Below are 20,982 nucleotides of genomic sequence, written 5' to 3' on the forward strand. Positions count from 1 at the left end.
GGCAGTTCGTAGGCGCCCCTGGGATCATGTGGGCCAGGCCAACCAATAAAGAAGGAAATCCCCATTCATACTTACTGGAGTTCCGTACGTACGGATCTCCAATAAGTATGAATGGGAATCACTTAAAAAATACACCAACACATGATTTTTTAAATTACACATTTAAAATTAATTAAAATACCATTTAATTAAATATTTTAAACAAATTTAATTTTTTGAAAAAATTTTTTTTTAGGGGGCTAAAAATAAACTTACCTAATTGAAGAGTTTTACATTTATAAATGAGTGATAAAATTTTATTTTTCTATTTTTTAAAACTCTTATGCTGGTAAAAGCAGGCCATACGCCTCTCTACCCGCAGAGGCCCATCTTCACATGCCTAAACCCGGAACTTGCACGGCCCCTACGGGCTCGTACACACCCGAAGGGGTCACAAAATATGGCTCCATGTATCTAGGGAGATACAATAGTGAGCTGTAAGTCAGAGAAGACTTACAGTGGTCCAGTGTCTACCTGAAGCCTTAGGTCAGAAGTGGCCTTCTGAAATATTAAAAAATAACAAGCTCCTGCTATATAGAGCCACTTCCTTGCTTTTTTTGTCTCTGGTTCGTGCAGTGATCTATGCCATTTCAAGGAGAATTTGAAAGTGTTATGGAAAACAGATTACTGCAAATGAGATCATTGTTGGCTGCTCTATCACGCATTTCGAGACCTGTAAGGCAGCACAAGAAAAGCTTCCAGTTTATAGGGTACAAAGGTCCATTTGCAGAAACTGCTGCTAGATTGCTGAGAGAGAAGGCTGCGCTGAAAACTGTTATTAGTCTCCCTTTGATCCTTACAAATTTTAGTTGAAATTTGTTTGGGAAATTGTAGTAGAAAAGTGTAAATACTGATTTGACCACTGTGACAAGAAGGTATATTTAGTTGAAGACTTTAGATACACGAAGATAAAAATGGTAAGTGAAGTTGAGAATTTTTAAGCCATTATGTAGATGGGATCTGTGAAATGCCCAAAAGAGACAAAAGTGGATATGGTTGATATTGTGTGTTACTATAATGTACCTTAAACCTCTGGGACCTGAGTTTGTGTCCAGCTCAGACTCGCAATTAAATCTTTTCTGGGTATAAAACAGTAATCCAAGAAGGGGGGGATTATAATGGATGAAAATAATTTAAATTCATATTTACAAATGTGTGCTCTTCCAAAACTATTGTCCTGAGTGATTCTGAGGCAACTGGGGACACACAGAGTGAGCAAGGAGAAGAAAAGACAGAGTTTTACATTTAAAAAAAAAAGCCCCAAAAGTGTTGGTGTCTTGTGCATAGTGCACTGTACCATATAGTGAAAGGCTACAAGAATGCTCCTTCAATTCCTTATTTGATGGATACTTAATACGAAGCAAATGCTATTGTACTTCTCGGAGGAGAAGGGGAAAAAAGGCTAACCATTGTGCACTGCTCTGTCACCAGAATAGAAATAATCAAATGTGCCTGCAGTATACCTTGCTGGGTACATTCGAAACCTGAAGTTGAGCTAATTACACATCTCTGACACAAAGAAAATAGATGTGCTGTATATAACTAAATATTACAGCCCTCCTATGGCTTTGTTCAATGTCTTGGAGGTTACATTATTGCAAGCTTCCCTGAAGAGATCAAACAAATTGTGTCTATTTTCTTTACCAAATATTTCTGGCACTATACTTTATACTAGCAAAAGGTTCTGCTTAAATAAATGTTTAAATTCCAGGCTTAGTCAGAACCTCCCTCTGGAATTGAATAATGGTACTTCCTTCGAGAAATTGCCCCCCTTTTCACTGTAATTTTTCGTTTTCTCTCAAATAGAATAAATGCAGCTGTTCCAACTGCTTAAAATACATGTAAATCAGAGTTCTGATGAAAGGTCATTCACTTGAATGTAGTAACTTACTTTCATAGAAAATTACTTCAGTTACAATTCCGAAATAGATACCTTACATTTGTTTTAGTTTATAAAATCCGAACTACTTTCAATAATGGCTTCCCTGGAGGCTATAGTTGCCAGTCCTTCTCAACTAATGGATATCAGGGTTGGGGTTCATCAACAGCAATGCCTAGCCAACTTTGATATGACTAGTGTTACTGTCAATCATTAAAAAAATGTCCTGGGCCTTGTCACGTGCTTTCTGTGAGCTGTAGACTATTACTTTACTGAGTCTCTTCAGCTGTACGTGTTTGCTCTGGGAACCCCCTGTGAACTCCAGCTTTCCAAATAACCACAGACTTCTGATGGCAAAACTTTGAGATGTTTTACATGCTGAAAATCCAATTGCATAGGTAAGTTTGATCATTTTCCTGTAAATTATTGAATGTGTTTTTATGTCACAAATCTTCTTTCCAGTGGTATAACTTTAGCTTAGAAACAAAGATGGCTGCTGAAAAGTTTTTGAAAAATATTTTGAGCAATTTCATTAGGTTTTTTAGTTGGCTTTTGCTGACTCATGCTGGATTAGTGGCTTTCATATGTCCTTAGTACTCTCTCATTGGGTGTTTATTTACCCACTTTCCCATGTTTGGCACATTGTCTATCTTGCTTCCTGTGATTTGCTTTTTCTGAAATTAAATTTGAGACAGTCCGGACTGAAGTGTGATGCAAAATGTGCAGATAGGAAAGTGAAACTGAAGTTTGACATTAAGTATAATGAATAAAATGTGCTGTACAAATTTTATCTGCATAAATTCAGGTAACTTAACATAGGAACAGGAGTAGGTCATTCAGCCCCTCAAGCTTGTTCTGCCCTTGAGTTGTGAGAGTTGAAACTTGTAGCCTGTAACTTTTTTTGCAGGAGGTGGTTGAAAGAAAGTGATGTAGCTGAATTCAGCCAAGTCCATTAAGGGTAGAAAGAAATTTGTGATTAATTATGATGGATTAAAAGATTCTACACCAATTTGACAGAGCTGGGTTTACAATTTTTTTTAGTGATTCATTATGAACTATGAAATTAAATGTACTTGCCTTCTTGCAAGGATGAGGGCAATGATTGTTAAAATGTTATTCTTTGATCATATCTTTTGAGTGCAAAATTTCTTTCTGTTGACTCACTGCATAAGTTTGAAGTACAGAACATGCCACAACAAATTTTCAAGCCATAATAGGTAATGTTCTTTAAGTTATTACTAAATAAGGAAATCTATTCTTGAAAATATTTTACAAAAGCTTGGCTAGAAATTCTTTTGTTAGCAGTTGAAGGTTTTGCAATTAAAATTAGTGTCACATATAAATAAAGTTCAAGTAAGCAAACTATTTTAACTTGGTGAGTAATCATCGGATGAGAGGACGCATAAACAAAATCCAGAAACCTCAAATAAGGCTAAGATTCAAAAGGAAACGTACCCACAGGATAGTGAACATAGGGAACAGACTCCCAGAGTAGGTAATTGATTCAGTCGATTGACACCTATAAAAGTGAGCTGCGTATATATCTGTTGTGATGGTGATTAAAGGTTATAAAGATATTAATTAATACCACTGCTTGAATTTTTTTTCATAGACATGCTCAGTCAAGAGAGACGGGGGATGGAACTTGAGTCTTTTTCAAATGGAAGAATAAGGGGTGGTGTGGGTGGAAAGTGCATGATCGAGTAACTCCTATATGCAGTGGACTTGATGGACTGAGTAAACTTTACTTTTTTAATGTTATATTTTTGCCTAAATATCTATTATTACCAGTCAGTTATCATTGCAGAGTCTGAATAAGTTGTCCTGTATATAGCTGTTCCTACACCTCAACATAATGTACACTTCCTGGCCAGTGTAATATATCCTTTTTATTATGGTAATAAAATCTGCTGTCTGAACTTAAATAAAAAGGGTTTAAGTTGATCATAAAGTCCAGAAAAAAATGAATCATACGGCAAAGAAGGAGGCCATTTGGCCCATCATGTCTGTACCGACCAAAAGAGTTATCTAGCCTGATCCCACTTTCCAGCTCTTGAAGTGCCGTAACCTGCAAGGCTACGTTCCAAGTGCATATCCAAGTACTTTTTAAATGCGATGAGGGTTTCTGCTTCTACCACCCTTTCAGGCAGTGCATTCCAGACCCCCACTACCCTCTGGGTGAAAAAAGTTCTCCTCAACTCCCCTCTAATCCTTCTACCTATGCCCCCTGTGTTTTGACCTCTCTGCTAAGGGAAATATGTTCTTCCTATCCACTCTATATCTAGGCCCCTCATCATTTTATACACCTCAATTAAAACTCCCCATAGCCTCAACTGTTCCAAAGAAAACAACCCAGCCTGTCCAATCTTTCCTCATCACTAAAATTCTCCAGTCCTGGCAACATTCTCGTAAATCTCCTCTGTACCCTCTAGTGCAATCACATCCTTCCTCTAATGTGGTGACCAGAACTGTACGCAGTACTCTAGCTGTGGCCTAACTAGTGTTTTATACAGTTCTAGCACAACCTCCCTGCTCTTATATGCTATGCCTCGGCTAATAAAGGCAAGTATCCCATATGCCTCCTTAACCACTTTATCTACCTGTGCTGCTACCTTCAGGGATCTGTGGACATGCACTCCAAGGTCTCTCTGTTCTTGTACACTTCTCAGTATCCTACCATTTATTGTGTATTCCCTTACCTTGTTAGCCCTCCAAATGCATTACCTCACTTCTCTGGATTGAATTCCATTTGCCACGTTTCTGCCCACCTCACCAGTCCATTGACATCTTCCTGCAGCCTATAGCTTTCTTCCTTACAGTCAACCACACGGCCAATTTTTGTATTATCTGCAAATTTCTTAATCATACCCCCTACATTGAAGTCTAAATCATTGATAAATACCACAAAAAGCAAGGGACCTAGTACTGAGCCTTGCAGAACCCCACTGGAAATCACTTTCCAGTCACAAAAACACTCTTTGACCATTACCCTTTGTGTCCTGCCACTGAGCCAATTTTGGAGCCAACTTGCTACTTTCCCTTGGATCCCATTAACTTTTACTTTTCTGACCAGTCTGCCATGTGGGACCAACATCCTTGCAGGGAGGTTTGCTAGTACTGTTGGGGGGGGGGGGGGTTTAAACTAACTTGGCAGGGGGATGGGATACTGAGTGGAGCTATAGTAGGGGGTGATGCACAACCAAATATAGAGGAAAAAACAAGTCAGCCTGGAAGGCAGAGCAAATATGTAATGGCACAAGTGAGTATGGCAAGGCTGGATGGCATTTATTTTAATGCAAGGAGTCTTGCGAGTAAGGCAGATGAATTGAAGGTGTTGATGAACACATGGGAGTATGATATTGTTGCTATCACAGAGACATGGTTGAGGGAGGGGCAGGACTGGCAGCTCAATATTCCGGGGTATAGAATCTTCAGGCGAGACAGAGGGGGGTGTCGCAATATTAATCAAGGAGTCAATTAGTGCTGTAAGGAGGGATGATCTCTTAGCAGGTTCCTCTAATGAGGCCATATGGGTAGAACATAAAAACAAAAAGGGGGCAAGCACTTTGCTGGGAGTGTACTATAGGCCCCCAAAGAGTCAGGGTGAGATAGTGGAACAGATATGTAGGCAAATCTCAGAAGTGTAGAAATAATAGGGGATTTCAACTTCTCCAATATTATCTGGGATAGTCAAAGTGTGAAAGGCTTAGAGGGTGCGGAATTCTTAAAGTGCATCCAGGAGAGCTTTTTGAGTCAGCATGTAGAAAGTCCTACAAGAGAGGGGGCGGTACTGGACCTAATTCTAGGGAATGTAGCTGGGCATGTGGTAGAAGTGTCAGTAGGAGAGCATTTTGGTGTCAGTGACCATAATTTGCTGAGATTTAAGGTAGTCATGGAAAAAGACAGATGGACCGGAAATAAAGGTTCTAAATTGGGGGAAGGCCGATTTTAATATGATAAGGCAGGATCTGGCCAAAGTGGACTGGGATCAGCTACTTGAAGGAAAATCCACATCAGAGCAGTGGGAGTCTTTCAGAAAGGAAATAGAGAGAGTTCAACGCCAACATGTTCCCGTAAAGGTCAAGGGTGGGACCAACAAGCCCATGGAACCCTGGATGTCAAGAGATATACAAGAATGGGTTAGGGAAAAAAGGGAGGCTTAGGGACCAAAGTGGCAATCTGTGTGTAGAGCCGGAAGATGTAGGTGAGGTTTTAAATGAATATTTTGCATCTGTGTTCACTATGGAGAAGGACGATGTAGGCATAGAAATCAGGCAGGGGGATTGTGATATACTTGAACAAATTAGTACTGAGAGGGAGGAGGTACTAGCGGTTTTAGCGGGCTTAAAAGTGGATAAATCCCCAGGCCCTGACGGGATGTATCCCAGGCTGCTGTGTGAGTCAAGGGAGGAGATTGCAGGGGATCTGACACAAATTTTCAGAACCTCTCTGGTCACAGGGGAGGTGCCAGAGGACTGGAGGACAGCTAACGTAGTACCATTATTCAAGAAGGGTAGTGGGGATAAACCAGGGAATTGCAGGCCAGTGAGCCTAACATCAGTGGTGGGGAAATTATTGGAAAAAATTCTGAGGGACAGAATTAGTCTCCACTTGGAGAGTCGAGGATTAATCAGGGATAGTCAGCATGGCTGTGTCAGGGGGAGATCATGTCTAACCAATTTCATTGAATTTTTCGAGGGGGTGACTAGGTCTGTGGATGAGGGTAGTGCAGTTGATGTAATCTACATGGAGTTCAGTAAGGCTTTTGACAAAGTCCCACATGGGAGACTGGTCAAGAAGGTAATAGCCCATGGGATCCAGGGCAATTTGGCACATTGGATCCAAAATTGGCTTAGTGGCAGGAGGCAGAGGGTGATTGTGGTGTATGTAACCGTTCCACCTTTAAGAGAACTATTTTAAGAGATGCACTACTTTATCTTGGCTGCTGTATACTGTAATACCGGTGGTGACCACACCGGTATATAAGTGCTGTGTAATGATTTATTGGGCAGTTCAGCCTGACCTTCGACTAGTAAAGACCTGTTGAATTTATTCTTGTGGTCTGTGTGCAGTGATTCTTATTAACAATAACTAGAACACACAGACTTAACAGTGGCGACGATGACGATCTTACCCTGCGGCAGAGATATATCCAAGGCAGTTTAACGGGCGTCGAGAAGAGGCATCCGCCCTCATCATCCTGCTGAGAAAAGACTCGGGCCTGAAGAGCAAGGAAGAATCCTGACACGAAGCCTTCCATCAGCAACAGGCAGTGATCATCCCTTCTATCACGGTGGTGGGTAAGCCGATCAGCGACGAGCAGCAAGTCGGCCACGTTGGCTGTGAAGTAGGGGAGGGAAAAACGGAGGATATAAGGGCGGAGAACTCGACCACAGCCGGGGAAAAGAGCCGGACAGAAGTCGGGGCCAGAGGCGCTGAGACTGGGGCAGTGTAAGGCACGGGAGCCGCGGTGAATGCAAACGCAGCCGGTGTAAAAGACCGGGCTGGGAGACGCAACAGCGTCGAGAGAGAGCTCGACCGCGACCGGGGGGAAAAAGGCCGGGCAGCTACCGAGGCCGTGAGGTGCGGGAGAAAATAAAAAAAATTTAAAAAACCGCGGAGAACTCAGCCGCAGCCGGGGGAAAGGACCGGACTGCAAGAGGGGCTGGGAGGCACGATTTGAGAACCGCTGGGGAGGGCGAACGCAGCAATACGGCAATCGCCATTACAGCCAGCGGGGGAGAAAGGCAAACGCGGGAAGCCGCCATTTTCGTAGGCGGGGGCAGAAGACAAGCGCGGGAAACCGCCATTTAAAAAAAAAAAAGAAAAATGTCTTTTTGTTTCTCAAGAAGATTGCGAGGATGCCTAAGCGTGGTAACATCAATGATTTCGATGCCAATGTTGAAGATTGGGCCACATATGTAGAACGCATAGAGATTTATTGTAAGGCAAATAAAATATCAGATGAAGATAAAGCACTAACCTTACTAAACTCAATGGGTGCGAAGACATACGGGCTATTGAAGCATCTTCTATCACCAGCTAAACCGGCGGATCAGGCTTTCGCTAACATTGTTGCTGTCCTGAGAAATCATTTGGACCCCACACCGCTGATGTTAGCGGAACGATTTAAATTTTATGCGAGAACGCAACTGAAAGAGGAAAGCAACGCGGAGTATTTAATTGAACTGCGTAAGCTAGCGAAATACTGTCAGTTTGGGGAAAGACTGACAGAGGCACTGAGAGACAAATTCGTGTGGATTGTCGAAAGAAGGAACACAAGCGGCTGCTTGAAGAGAATGATCTTACACTTGATAAGGCTGTCACTATTGCAGCATCGCACGAAGCCGCTGCGAGAGGCACTGCGGAAATGCAGCTGAAGGCAGCGGTACTCAGCGTAGATCAAATGGCTTTGGGTACAGCGAAATGTTATCGTTGTGGAAAGACAACACACGATCAGAACCAATGCTGGTTTAAAAATCAGGAATGTAGAAAATGTGGCAAGCTTGGTCACATAGCTAAAGTATGCCGGTCAGGAAAGAAGACCAGCAACAAAAAGTCACCGCAGGAAAAGTGCAGAAAGGTACATAAGGTGGCTGAGAAGAGTTCGGATGAACAGAATTCGGATTCAGACTCCAACAGCAAGGAACTGGGTAGTCTGAGAATTCACAATGTGAGTAAGGAAGCTGACCTACAAACTATCTGGGTCACACTTCAGATAGCAGGAGTCCAAGTGAAGATGGAATTGGACACCGGATCGGCGTTGACGGTCATGAATAAGCAAGATTACAAAAGGTTATTCACACATATTCCCCTACGGGATACGGAGATAGTATTGCAGACATACACGGGGCAGAGAGTATACCCCATCGGAAAGATAAAAGTCAAGGTGGTACACAAGGGCAAAGAACACCAAGGAATGGACTTGTATGTACTACCTGAGGGAGGTCCACCACTTCTGGGACGGGAGTGGATCAGGAAAATAAATATGGACTGGCACTCCCTAAAAGCAATAACGGTAGATTCCGGAAAAAAAGATGTCAAACCTGCACGATTGTCCAGAATATTGGATGAGGCTAAAGAGGTGTTCCAACAGGGACTGGGAACACGGAGAGGAATTACGGCAAAAATCAAGATTGCAGAACATGCAAACCCAAAATTTTTCAAAGCCTTATGCGATACGACCTGCTGTGGAAGCTGAGCTGGAAGGGCTAGAACGTTCAGGAGTACTGTCTAAGGTGGACTGGAGTGAGTGGGCCACGCCCATTGTTCCCGTCATGAAGCGTTCATCGAGTAACAAGCCAGGGGAACCGGGGAAGGTCCGCATCTGTGGAGACTTCAAGATCACGGTTAATCCGGTGCTTCACACGGTGCAATATCCGCTTCCGCGGATTGAGGCTATCTTTGCTTCATTGTCTGGCGGGAAACACTTCACCAAGATAGACCTGGCGCAAGCGTACTTACAGATGGAAGTTGAGGAAGAGTCGCGCCAGTATCTCACAATCAACACGCATAGAGGCTTGTATCGATATAATAGACTGGTTTTTGGAGTGGCTTCGGCTCCAGCAATTTGGCAGAGGGCCATGGAGCAGGTATTACAGGGAATTCCAAGCACTCAATGTTACTTGGACGATATCCTGATTACAGGAGATGACGATGAGGAACACCTTGCAAATTTGAAACTGGTGCTCACCAGATTGAAGGAATATGGACTTCGAGTTAATCGCCAGAAATGTGAGTTCTTTCAGAAACGGATCTCGTACTGTGGTCATGTCATTGACCAGGAGGGGCTGCACAAGTCACCTGACAAGATCGAAGCTGTTGTGAAGGCTCCCGCTCCGGAAAATGTATCCCAGTTGAGGTCGTTCCTAGGGTTGATTAACTATTACCATAAGTTTCTGCCAAATCTATCCACGGTGCTGCACCCGCTGAACGCTCTTTTGCAGAAAGAAGTACCATGGAAGTGGAGCGAGGACTGTAAGAAGGCCTTTCGCAAAAGCAAGGCATTGATCACCTCAGGAAGTGTTGGCTCACTTCAACCCAACACTACCTATTCACACAGAATCACAGAAACCCCACAGTGCAGTTAGAGGCCATTTCGGCCTATCGAGCCTGCACCGACACATATCCCACCCGATCCCCGTAACCCCTGCACCAACACATATCCCACCCTATCCCCGTAACCCCACGTATTTAATCCCCCTAACACTAAGGGTCAATTTATCATAGCCAATCAACTTAACCTGCACATCTTTGGACTGTGGGAGGAAACCGGAGCACCCGGAGGAAACCCACGCAAACACGGGGAGAATGTGCAAACTCCACACAGACAGTCACCCGATGCCGGATTCGAACCCGGGTCCCTGGCGCTGTAAGGCAACAGTGCTAACCACTATGCCACCGTGCCGCCCGTTTAGCTTGTGATGCTTCTCCTTATGGTATTGGAGCAGTACTCTCACACAAGTTGCCAAATGGCTTGGAAAGGCCAGTCGCATTTGCATCCAGATCATTGACCTCCGCTGAGCGCAACTATGCTCAGATAGATAGGGAGGCTCTCAGCCTTGTGTGGGGAGTAAAGAAGTTTAATCATTACCTGCAGGGCCAGAAGTTTACACTGCTGACAGACCACCAGCCGTTGGTATCCATTTTTAACCCTAAGAAGGGTGTTTCGGTGATGACAGCACAGAGGCTCCAGAGATGGTCCCTTTTCCTAGGGGCACATCAATATCAGATAGAATTCAAAGGTACAAAGCAGCATGGTAATGCTGATGGGCTGTCGCGCCTGCCACTACCTACTGAGGAGGCGGCACCGACGGTTGACCCGGTGGAGTTATTTCACTCGACCATCATCGAATGTTTACCTGTCACCAATGCAAATATTGAAAGGGAGACTAGGAATGACCCGACACTGTCCCGGGTCTACGAATTGACAAAGGGATGGCCAGCCCACGGTGATCCACTGTTACCGGCATTCTCAGCAAGACGAGAACAGCTGTCCATCTGTCAGGGAACATTGATGTATGGAACAAGGGTGATTATCCCTCCCAAGTTAAGAGAGAGAGTTCTAAAAGAACTACATGAAGGTTGTCTGGGGGGAGCCAAGATGAAAAGCCTTGCTGGGGCTTATGTGTGGTGGCCGGGTATCGACCAACAGATAGAGGATCTGACGAAAAGCTGTTCAGGGTGCCAAAAAGTCCAAAATGCACCTCCAATTGCACCGCTGCATCCATGGGAATGGCCTTCAACCCCATGGCAACGTGTACATATTGACTTTGCTGGTCCATTCATGGATTCCATGTTTTTAATTGCGGTGGACGCACATTCTAAATGGCCAGAAGTGATTAAAATGACTACCACTACCTCGGAGAAGACGACCGCGGTGCTAAGAACGATATTTGCAAGAAATGGATTGCCAGAGCAAATATGTTCAGACAACGGACCACAGTTCGTGTCAGAGGAATTCCAGAAATTCCTGAAGAAGAATGGGGTGAAACATTATACCTCTGCCCCATATCATCCAGCTACGAATGGGCTGGCCGAGAGGTTTGTACAGACGTTCAAAAAGGCAATAAAGGCCATGAGCGAAGATCAGATTCCACTGCAACACAAGGTGGACAATTTCCTACTGGCATATCGAAACGCCACCCATGCAACAACAAACCAAAGTCCTGCCATGATGTTCTATAACAGGAGGTTGCGGTCCAGGTTGGACTTGTTAAAACCAAATGTGCGGAGGGAAGTCGAAAACAAACAGTTCCAGCATATCAATAACAAGCCCACTCGGAGTTTTGAAATAGGACAACTGGTGTTAGCCAGGGACTATAAAAACGAGAAATGGCAATCTGGAACAATTCGGGCCAGACAAGGACCCCTGATGCACACGGTAGATGTTGGTGAAAAGTAATGCGACGTCATGCTGACCAACTGGTGGGATCGAGAACAAGGGTCGAGCCCATGGTTACGACAGAGACAACCGTGGAGGAAGTTAGTGAACCTGAAGCATCTACCTCAGAAGTGAATATACCTGATGATGATGTCCTATCCATAGGGGATCAACTAGATGAGTCACCCCAGCAACGAGAACCAGAGACCCCTGAAAGGCGTTATCCGTCTCGGATCAGGAGGCCTCCTCAGAGACTGAATCTGTGAACTGTTTTTACATGAAGTTGTGTATATATGTTATTATGTTATGTTTAATGGGGAATATATACTGTTAAGCTAAAAAGGGAGGATTGTGGTGTATGTAACCGTTCCACCTTTAAGAGAACTATTTTAAGAGATGCACTACTTTATCTTGGCTGCTGTATACTGTAATACCGGTGGTGACCACACCGGTATATAAGTGCTGTGTAATGATTTATTGGGCAGTTCAGCCTGACCTTCGACTAGTAAAGACCTGTTGAATTTATTCTTGTGGTCTGTGTGCAGTGATTCTTATTAACAATAACTAGAACACACAGACTTAACAGTGATGGTTGAAGGTTGTTTTTGTAACTGGAAGCCTGTGTCCAGTGGTGTACTGCAGGGATCGTTGCTGGTTCCTTTGCTGTTTGTAGTGTACATTAATGATTTAGATATGAATGTAGGAGGTATGATCAGTAAGTTCGCAGATGACATGAATATTGGTGGAGTGGTAAATAGCGAGGAGGGAAGCCTCCGGCTACAGGACGATATAGATGGGATGGTTAGATGGGCAGAACAGTGGCAAATGGAATTTAACCCTGAAAAGTGTGAGATGATGCATTTTGGGAGGACAAACAAGTCAAGGGAATACACAATGAATGGTAGGATCCTAGGAAGGACAGAGGATCAGAGGGACCTTGGTGTGCATGTACATAGATCCCTGAAGGCAGCAGGACAGGTAGATAAGGTGGTTAAAAAGGCATATGGGATACTTGCCTTCATTAGCCGAGGTATAGAATATAAGAGCAGGGAGGTTATGATGGAGCTGTACAAAACGTTAGTTAGGCCACAGCTGGAATACTGTGTGCAGTTCTGGTCACAACACTAGGAGGGATGTGATTGCATTGGAGAGGGTGTAGAGGAGATTCACCAGGATGTTAACCTGGGCTGGAGCGCTTCAGCTTTGAAGAGAGACTGGACAGGCTGGGGTTGTTTTCCTTCGAGCAGAGAAGGCTAAGGGGGGTCCTGATTGAGGTGTACAAAATTATGAGGGGCATAGATAGGATAGATAAAGGAACTTTTCCCCTTAGTAGAGGGGTCAAATAACCAGGGGGCATAGTTTCGAGGTTAGGGGCAGGAGGTTTAGAGGGGATTTGAGGAAAAACTTTTTCACCCAGAGGGTGGTTGGAATCTGGAACTCACTGCCTGAAAGGGTGATAGTGGCAGGAACCCTCAACATTCAAGAAGCATTTAGATGAGCACTTGAAACGCCATAGCATACAAGGCTACGGACCAAGTGCTGGAAAATGGGATTAGAGTAGACGGGGCTTGATGGCCGGCGGGGACACGATGGGCCGAAGGGCCTCTTTCTGTGCTGTATATGACTGGCTTCTGTGATGGTGGGGACCTCAGGAGGAGGCCAATATGGATCATCCACTCGGCACTTCTGGCTGAAGATGGTTGCAAATGCTTCAGCCTTGTCTTTTGCACTCACGTGCTGAACTCCACCATCATTGAGGATGGGGATATTCATGGAGCCTCCTCCTCCCGTTAGTTGTTTAATGGTCCACCACCATTCACCACTGGATGTGGCAAGACTGCAGAGCTTTGATCTGGTCTGTTGAATGTGGGATCGCTTAGCCCTGTTTTTAGCATGCATGTAGTCCTGTGTTGTAACTTCCCCAGGATGGCACCTCATTTTTAGGTACGCCTGGTGCTGCTCCTGGCATGCTCTTCTACACTCCTTATTGAACCAGGATTGGCCCCCTGGCTTGATGGCAATGGTAGAGTGAGGGATATGCCAGGCCATGAGTTTACAGATTGTGGTGAAATACAATTCTGCTGCTGCTGATGGCCCCCAGCGCCTCATGGATGCCCAGTTTTGAGCTGCTAGATTTGTTCTGAATCTATCCCATTTAGCACGGTGGTATGCCACACAACACGATGGAGAGTGTCCTCAGTGTGAAGACGGGACTTCGTCTCCACAATGACTATGCGGTGGTCACTACTACCAATATTGTCATGGACAGATGCACCTGCGACAGGTAGATTGGTGAGGACGAGGTCAAGTAGGTTTTTCCCTCGTGTTGGTCCTCTCGCCACCTGTTGCAGGCCCAGACTGGCAGCTGTGTCCTTCAGGACTCGGCCAGCTCAGTCAGTGGTGGTGCTACCGAGCCACTGTTGGTCATGGACATTGAAGTCTCCCTTCCAGAGTACATTTTGTGACCATGCTACTCTCAGTGCTTCTTCCAAGTGGTGTTCAACATGACTGAGTACTGATTCATCAGCTGAGGGAGGGCGGTAGGTGGTAATAATCAGGACCTGAAGTCATGAGACTCCGGAGTCAATGTTGAGGACTCCAGGGCCACTCCTTCCCGACTGTATACCACTGTGCCACCACCCCGGTAGGACAGGACATACCCAGAGATTGTGATGGAGGAGTTTGGGACATTGGCTGAAGGGTATGATTCTGTGAGTATGACTATGTCAGGCTGTTGCTTGATTAGTCTGTGGGACAGCTCTCCCAATTTTGGCACAAGTCCCCAGATGTTGGTGAGGAGGACTTTGCAGGGTTGACTGGGCTGGGTGTGCCGTTGCTGTGTCCGTAGCCGGTGCCGAGGTCAATGCCGGGTGGTCCATCTGGTTTCATTCTTATTATTTTGTTTCATAGCGGTTTTGTTACAACTGAGTAGCTTGCTAGGCCATTTCAGAGAGTAGTTAAGAGTCAACCACATTGCTGTGGGTCTGGAGTCACATATAGGCCAGACCAGGTAAGGACGGCAGACTTCCTTCCCTAAAGGACATTAGTGAACCAGATGGGTTTTTATGACAATCTGATAGTTTCATGGTTACCATTACTGATACTAGCTTTTTATTCCAGATTTATTTAATTAATTGAATTTAAATTCCCCAGCTGCCATGGTGGGATTTGAACTCGCGTCTCTGGATCATTAGTCCAGGCCTCTAGATTACTAGCCCAGCGACATTACCATCACGCTACCACTCGGTCTCAAACTGATTCTGCAGCTGCTGCTCTCGTATAAATGCACCCGTAGTAACTTTTTGGTGTATGAAAAGCTTTGATTTCTTGAGATAGTTACATTCCGTACTTAATTAATATCCCTTTTCTCCCTGGTCTTTTCACAGCGTGCCATTGATTTCTTGCAGTCACTTGTGAATATTGCTGAGAGATACAATTTCAATAGATTTTGTTATCCATGTAGCCTTGCCCTGTCTTAATATGTATTCACATACAACCTTCTACATGATTTGACACATTGTATAAGTTTCCAATTTAAGCAGGTGAATGTGGTCCATGATATGACATTCCAAATCTCAAATTTGATAGTTTGTGCAACTAGGAATACCAGAGTGTACACAATCTGTAGAGAAGGTGTATATTTTTTCACTCTCCAATTCTCTGCCTTTCCTTTCCATAAAGCATTGATTCCTTGATGAATTATGGTTCCACTGGTGGTGGTCTACTCCTGTTCCTATGGTCACCCTCTAGTACCTGATCCAGCTGGCATGGGAGGCATGACATCCACGCTTAAAGATATTCTTGCCCAAATCCACAGACGTGCACTTCCAGCAACAGCGGGACTTGGATTTAGGAGAGGAAACTAAGGCTGCTTAGGTTAACTGTTGATCGGAAAGGGTGGGGACGGGGATGGGGGGGGTGGGGCTGCGGTGTGGTGGGGGGAGATCAGAAGGGTTGGGCGGTGTCCGATTGGAAGGGGCGGAGGGTGCCTGATCCGGGTTTCCCCAAGGCCTGGATCAGGCACCCTTGGCCGGCGAGGGTTGATTTTAAAATGGGGGTGGGGGAAGCAGGTAAACTGGATCCAGCAGGTCAGTGGAAAGGCACTTAACTCCTGGATCCAGTAGTCCTTTCCCCCATTTCCTGAGGCCCGGAAACCCAGTCGGTCAGGGTTAAATTTTAAATGGTGGTTAACTATGAGGTATGCAGTCTCATTATAATATTTGAATTGTCAACCCGCCTGCTGGGAGCGGGTTGGTTGCCTATCTCGCCTCCGTTGAAACTGAAAGTGGGTAGGTTGGAGTCGGGATTCAGATTTTTAACATTTTAACATCTCACCTGACCCAAACCCGCCCATTTTTTGGTGGGTTAAAATCCCCCCCCCCCCTTGTGTTTCAGAAGTTCTGCACGTTTCTTGAAAATCCAAAACATTTTGTCCATTAAACAGCTTTCATCTATTGATTTGGTTACTCCTGAAAGAATTCCGGTAAGAAAGACTGAATGTGCATTTATATAATGCCTTTCCTATCTTCACGAAATCTTAAGATGCTTCACAATCAATTAATTCATGAATCATACAGCACAGAAGGAGATCATTTGACCCATCGTGCCGATGCTGGCTCTTTGAAAGAACTATCCAATTAGTCCCACTCCTGCTCTTTCCCCATAGCCCTGCAAATTTCTCCCCTTCAATTATTTATCTAATTCCCTCTTGAAAGAATCTGCTTCCACCACCCTTTCTAGCAAAGCATTCCAGATCATCATAACTCGCTGTGTAATTATACTCTCCTCTCTGGTTGTTTTGCCAATTACCTTACATCTGTGTCCTTTTGTTATCGACCCTCCTGCTAGTGGAAACTCTTTCTCCTTATGTACTCTTTATCAAAACCCCTCAAAATTTTGAACACCTCTATTAAATCTCACCATAGCCTTCTCTGCTCTAAAGAGAACACTCCCAGCTTCTCCAATCTCTCCGTAAATCTGAAGTCCTTCATCCCTGGTATCATCCTAGTAAATCTCCGCACCCTCTCCAAGGCCTTGACGTCCTTCCTAAAGGGGTATACAGAATTGGAGACAATACGCGCGCTGAGGGCTAACCAGTGATTTATAAAGGTTTAGCATAACTTCTTTGCTTTTGTACTCCCTCTCTATTTATAAAGCCCAGGATCGCATAGGCTTTTTTAACAGCCATATCAACTTGTCCTGCCACCTTCAAAGATTTGTGTATGTGAACCCCCAGGTCTCTTTTCCTGCACCCCTTTAAAATGATACCATTTAGTTTATATTACCTCTCCTCAATCTTCCTTCCAAAATGTGTCACTTCACTTTTCTAACCATTAAATTCATCTGCCATGTGTCTGCCCATTTCACCAGTCCTGAAGTCTGCTACTATCCTCCTCACTATTTACTACATTTCCAAGTTGTGTGTTATCTGCAAACTTTGAAATTATGCCCTGTATACCCAAGTCCAGCTCATTAATGTGTATATATAATTACCTTTGAAATGTTATCATTGTTATGTAGGCAAATTCAGCAGCCAATTTGGACACGGTAGGGTTCTACAAACAGCAGTGGCCAGTTAATCTATCTTTGGTTTTGGCTGATGGATAAATATTGGCCAGGGCACGGACAGTTTGCATTTCATTTGATATTTTACATTGACATTAAGTGGTGCTTACGGGTCTCTGTTATTAAAGTTGCATCTGAAAGATGGCAACTCCAACAATGCAGCATTTCCACAGAACACCACTGAAGTGTTAGCCTAGATTATGTGCTGAAGTCCAAGAGTGGGGTTTGAACCCACAAGATTCTGACTGAGCAATGAGAGTTCAACCACTGAGTCAAGCATGACCTATTGCTTCTAAAACAACGTTAACTGCTACTTGTATCTCCTGCCTTCCAGGACCACAATAGGGTCACCCTCAATATTCAACAGATCATCCTCTGCCGTTTCCAATCCCCCGTCCACTCTTCCATTACCTCCAACACGCGCACCCCTTCTCTTGCAAGCGCAGGAGATGCAACATCTGCCCTTTCACCGCCTCCCATCCCACCGTCCAGGGCGCCTCACACTCCTTCCAGGTGAAACCGCAATTTGCTTGTACTTTCAATTAAGCTGCTCATGATGAGGTCGCCTCTACATTGGGGATACCAAACGCAGATTGGGTGATTGCTTTGCTGAGCACCTCCGCTCAGTCTGCAGGCATGATGCTGAGCTTCTGGTCGCTTGCCATTTTAATACTCTGTCCTACTCTGACCTCTCTGTCCTAGGCCTCCTACACTGTTCCACCCAGGCTCAAGCTTGAGGAACATCAGCTCGATTAGACACTTTAAAGCCTTCTGGACTCAACATTGATTTCCATAACTTCAGATCATAAGCACGGCCCTTACTTTTTTGGACGGCAGGTGCTGGTAATGGTTCTGCTTTTGCCATTTACAGCTCCTCTAGACCCATCTATGTTTCTTTATTTATGCAGTTACCACCCCCTTTTGCCTTGCACCATCATCCCTTTTGTCATTTAATCATTCCTGCTTTCCACCCGAATACAGACCTTCCCTTTTGTTGTTTCTCCCCTGCTCCTTCCCTTCCCACCCACACCCGCCCTCCACTCCCCACCACCTTACCCTGCCTCTGTACTTGCTTAAAAATTGTTGCATAACTTCCAGTTCTAATGAAAGGTCATCAACCAGAAATGTTGGCCCTGAAGTTGCGGTTGGCGGCGTAACTAAGGCGTCGCCGCCGACCTCCGAAAGAAATCTACTCTTAACGGGTGCGAGACCCCCTTTGAAAACTTGCGTTGTTTCGTTACAGAGCTGAGCATAGCGTAGTGGCCCACGGATGGGTGGCAGCTCTTTGAGTTGGTAAACCTGCAGTAAGCACATCATTAATTCTCATTGTCCTGTTTTTTTTCTTTCTGGGTGCTGCGAGCCTGTTGTATAATTGCAGCGTTTTCTGTTTGTATTTCGCGTTTCCAGTATACTGAGCTTTTTTTTCTTTATATCCCTAACATTTTAGGGTAGCTAACTATTGCCATTTAACAACTGTATTAATATGCCGCACTACTTTGACTTGTCTGGAACTGGAAATACAATAACATTCTATCCCCGTGTGGAATACTGAGGAAAGTCCAACTTTTCCAGTATTGTAGTTTAAAAAAAAAAGTATTCTGTAATTAAAGTAAAAATGTATTCTCTTTCTTAGCAGAATGACTGAAGATAACTGAATCAAATGGATTGAACTGAATGAATCTGAACAGCATATTCTCTCTATTCTAAGATGTATGATGTAGAATAATAAATGTTCGAGAGTGATTACAAGGTAGCAATTATCTAATCAGATTAAGTTGAGATCCTAAACGCGGAGAGAAAAGCTGGGTGGTTTTAGAACTGCAATCTGCATCTGACGATTATATTACAGTTTTGAAATCACTCGCTGGTATGTATCTAATCTGTTTCTAAAATTTTGTGGGGTGAAGGGGAAAGGAGAGAATTGTATGTTTGTACTGTTGGCTATTATGTACATACATTTCATACATGATGATCACACATGAGGTTTACCTGCAATTGATTACCAAGATTATAATATATAATATGGGATATTTTAGGATTATTTAAATTAGTGTGTAGCATTTAAAAACAATAACATTTCTCTTAGCATCTTTTTTGTAGTCATTAAAACTATTGCACAAGTTAAAAAAAAAAATAAGTTAAGTGGTGTAATACTGTGGGGAAAGTAAGACCAGGCTGTGTTTTTTACGATTCAATATAATATTTTATGCAATTTTCAAGATCTTGCTAGTAACATAACCTGAGATTCACCGAAAATATTATTGAAAGCAGAATGGCTTCCTGAAACTAATAAATATAACAAAGCTCATTAGTGGCAGACATGACTTATCTGGACCACATTCAAGGGAGTTCTACATTCCTGAGGTTTAGAAATGATGCAATATGAAAGAAACTTGAAATAAGCAAAACATTAATCATAAAATATACAATAGCAAAATACTGCGGCTGCTGAAAATCTGAAATAACAACAGAAAATGCTGGAAGTACTCAGCAGGCCAGGCAGCATCCGTGGAGAGAGAAACAGTTAACGTTTCAGGTCTGGGACCCTTCATCAGAACTGGAAAAGGTTAGAGATGTAACAGATTTTAAGCAGGTGCAGAGACAGGGAAAGGGGGGCGGGAAGGGGAGGAAGGAATTGAAGGAACAGTCTGTGCTAGGGTAGGAGGCAGGAGTGGTTAAATGGGGATGGCAGAATCTTCAACAGCCGCCTGAAAAATGGGGGCAGGGGTTATAGTTGAAATTGTTGAACTCAATGAGTCCAGAAGGCTGTAAAATGCCTAATCGAACGATGAGGTGCTGTTCCTCGAGCTTACGTGAGCTACATTGGAACAGTGTAAGAGGCCGAGGTCAGAGTGGGAGTGGAGTGGAGAATTAAAGCTCAGGGTCATCCTTACGGACTGAACGGAGGTGTTCTGCAAAGCGGTCGTCCAATCTGCGTTTGGTTTCCCCAATGTAGAGGAGACTGCATCATGAGCAGCGAATACAGTATACTAGATTGCAAGAAGTACAAGTAAATCGCTGTTTCACGTGGAAGGGGTGTTTGGGGCCCTGGACAGTGGGAAGGGAGGAGGTAAAAGGGCAGGTGTTGTATCTCCTGCGCTGGCACGGGAAATATATTTGGATGCTTTGGACATAAATTTGAAGATTGTGTAAGTTGTAAACCTCTGGCGCTGCCCTTTCATGGCTACTTTGAGGCAGGTAGGAATGGAGTCAGTATATTACAGTCTATCTCTTGCAGTGGCATCGCATCCTGAGCTTGCACCTCTGATGTGTCACAAGGTTCTACATTTGGCCCCCTTTAATTTTTCATTTTACATGCTGCCTCTTGGTGACATACACAAATGACTAAGTCATTTGGAACATAAAAACTGACTGTAAAAGCTTTTATAGATATGTGAAGAGAAAAAGATTGGTGAAGTCAAGCGTATGTCCCTTGCAGTCAGAATCAGGGGAATTTATAATGGGGAACAAAGAAATGGCAGACCAATTAAATACATATTTTGGTTCTGTCTTCACAAAGGAGGACACAAATAACCTCCCAGAAATGTCGAGCAACATAGGGTCTGATGAAAGGGAGGAATTGAAAGAAATCAGTATTTGTAGGGAAATGGTGTTA

At 44.1% G+C, this 20,982-nt stretch overlaps 1 protein-coding gene across 3 annotated transcripts in view; it reads left to right on the forward strand.

Annotated features, from left to right (window-relative positions):
- Positions 1-744: 744 nt before the first annotated feature.
- Positions 745-20,982, forward strand: part of hycc1 (hyccin PI4KA lipid kinase complex subunit 1) — a 127,841-nt gene continuing 107,603 nt past the window's right edge. The window contains exon 1 of one of the 3 annotated variants that reach the window (XM_085980757.1): positions 745-956. The gene's annotated coding sequence lies outside the window, so the exon portion shown is untranslated. The remainder of the gene's footprint in view (positions 957-20,982) is intronic. The other 2 variants (XM_085980756.1, XM_085980753.1) reach the window with 2 other exon arrangements.

This window comes from Somniosus microcephalus, unplaced genomic scaffold, assembly GCF_052327205.1.
Source record: "Somniosus microcephalus isolate GS21.2 unplaced genomic scaffold, FLI_Smic_1.0 scaffold498, whole genome shotgun sequence".
NCBI lineage: Eukaryota > Metazoa > Chordata > Chondrichthyes > Squaliformes > Somniosidae > Somniosus > Somniosus microcephalus.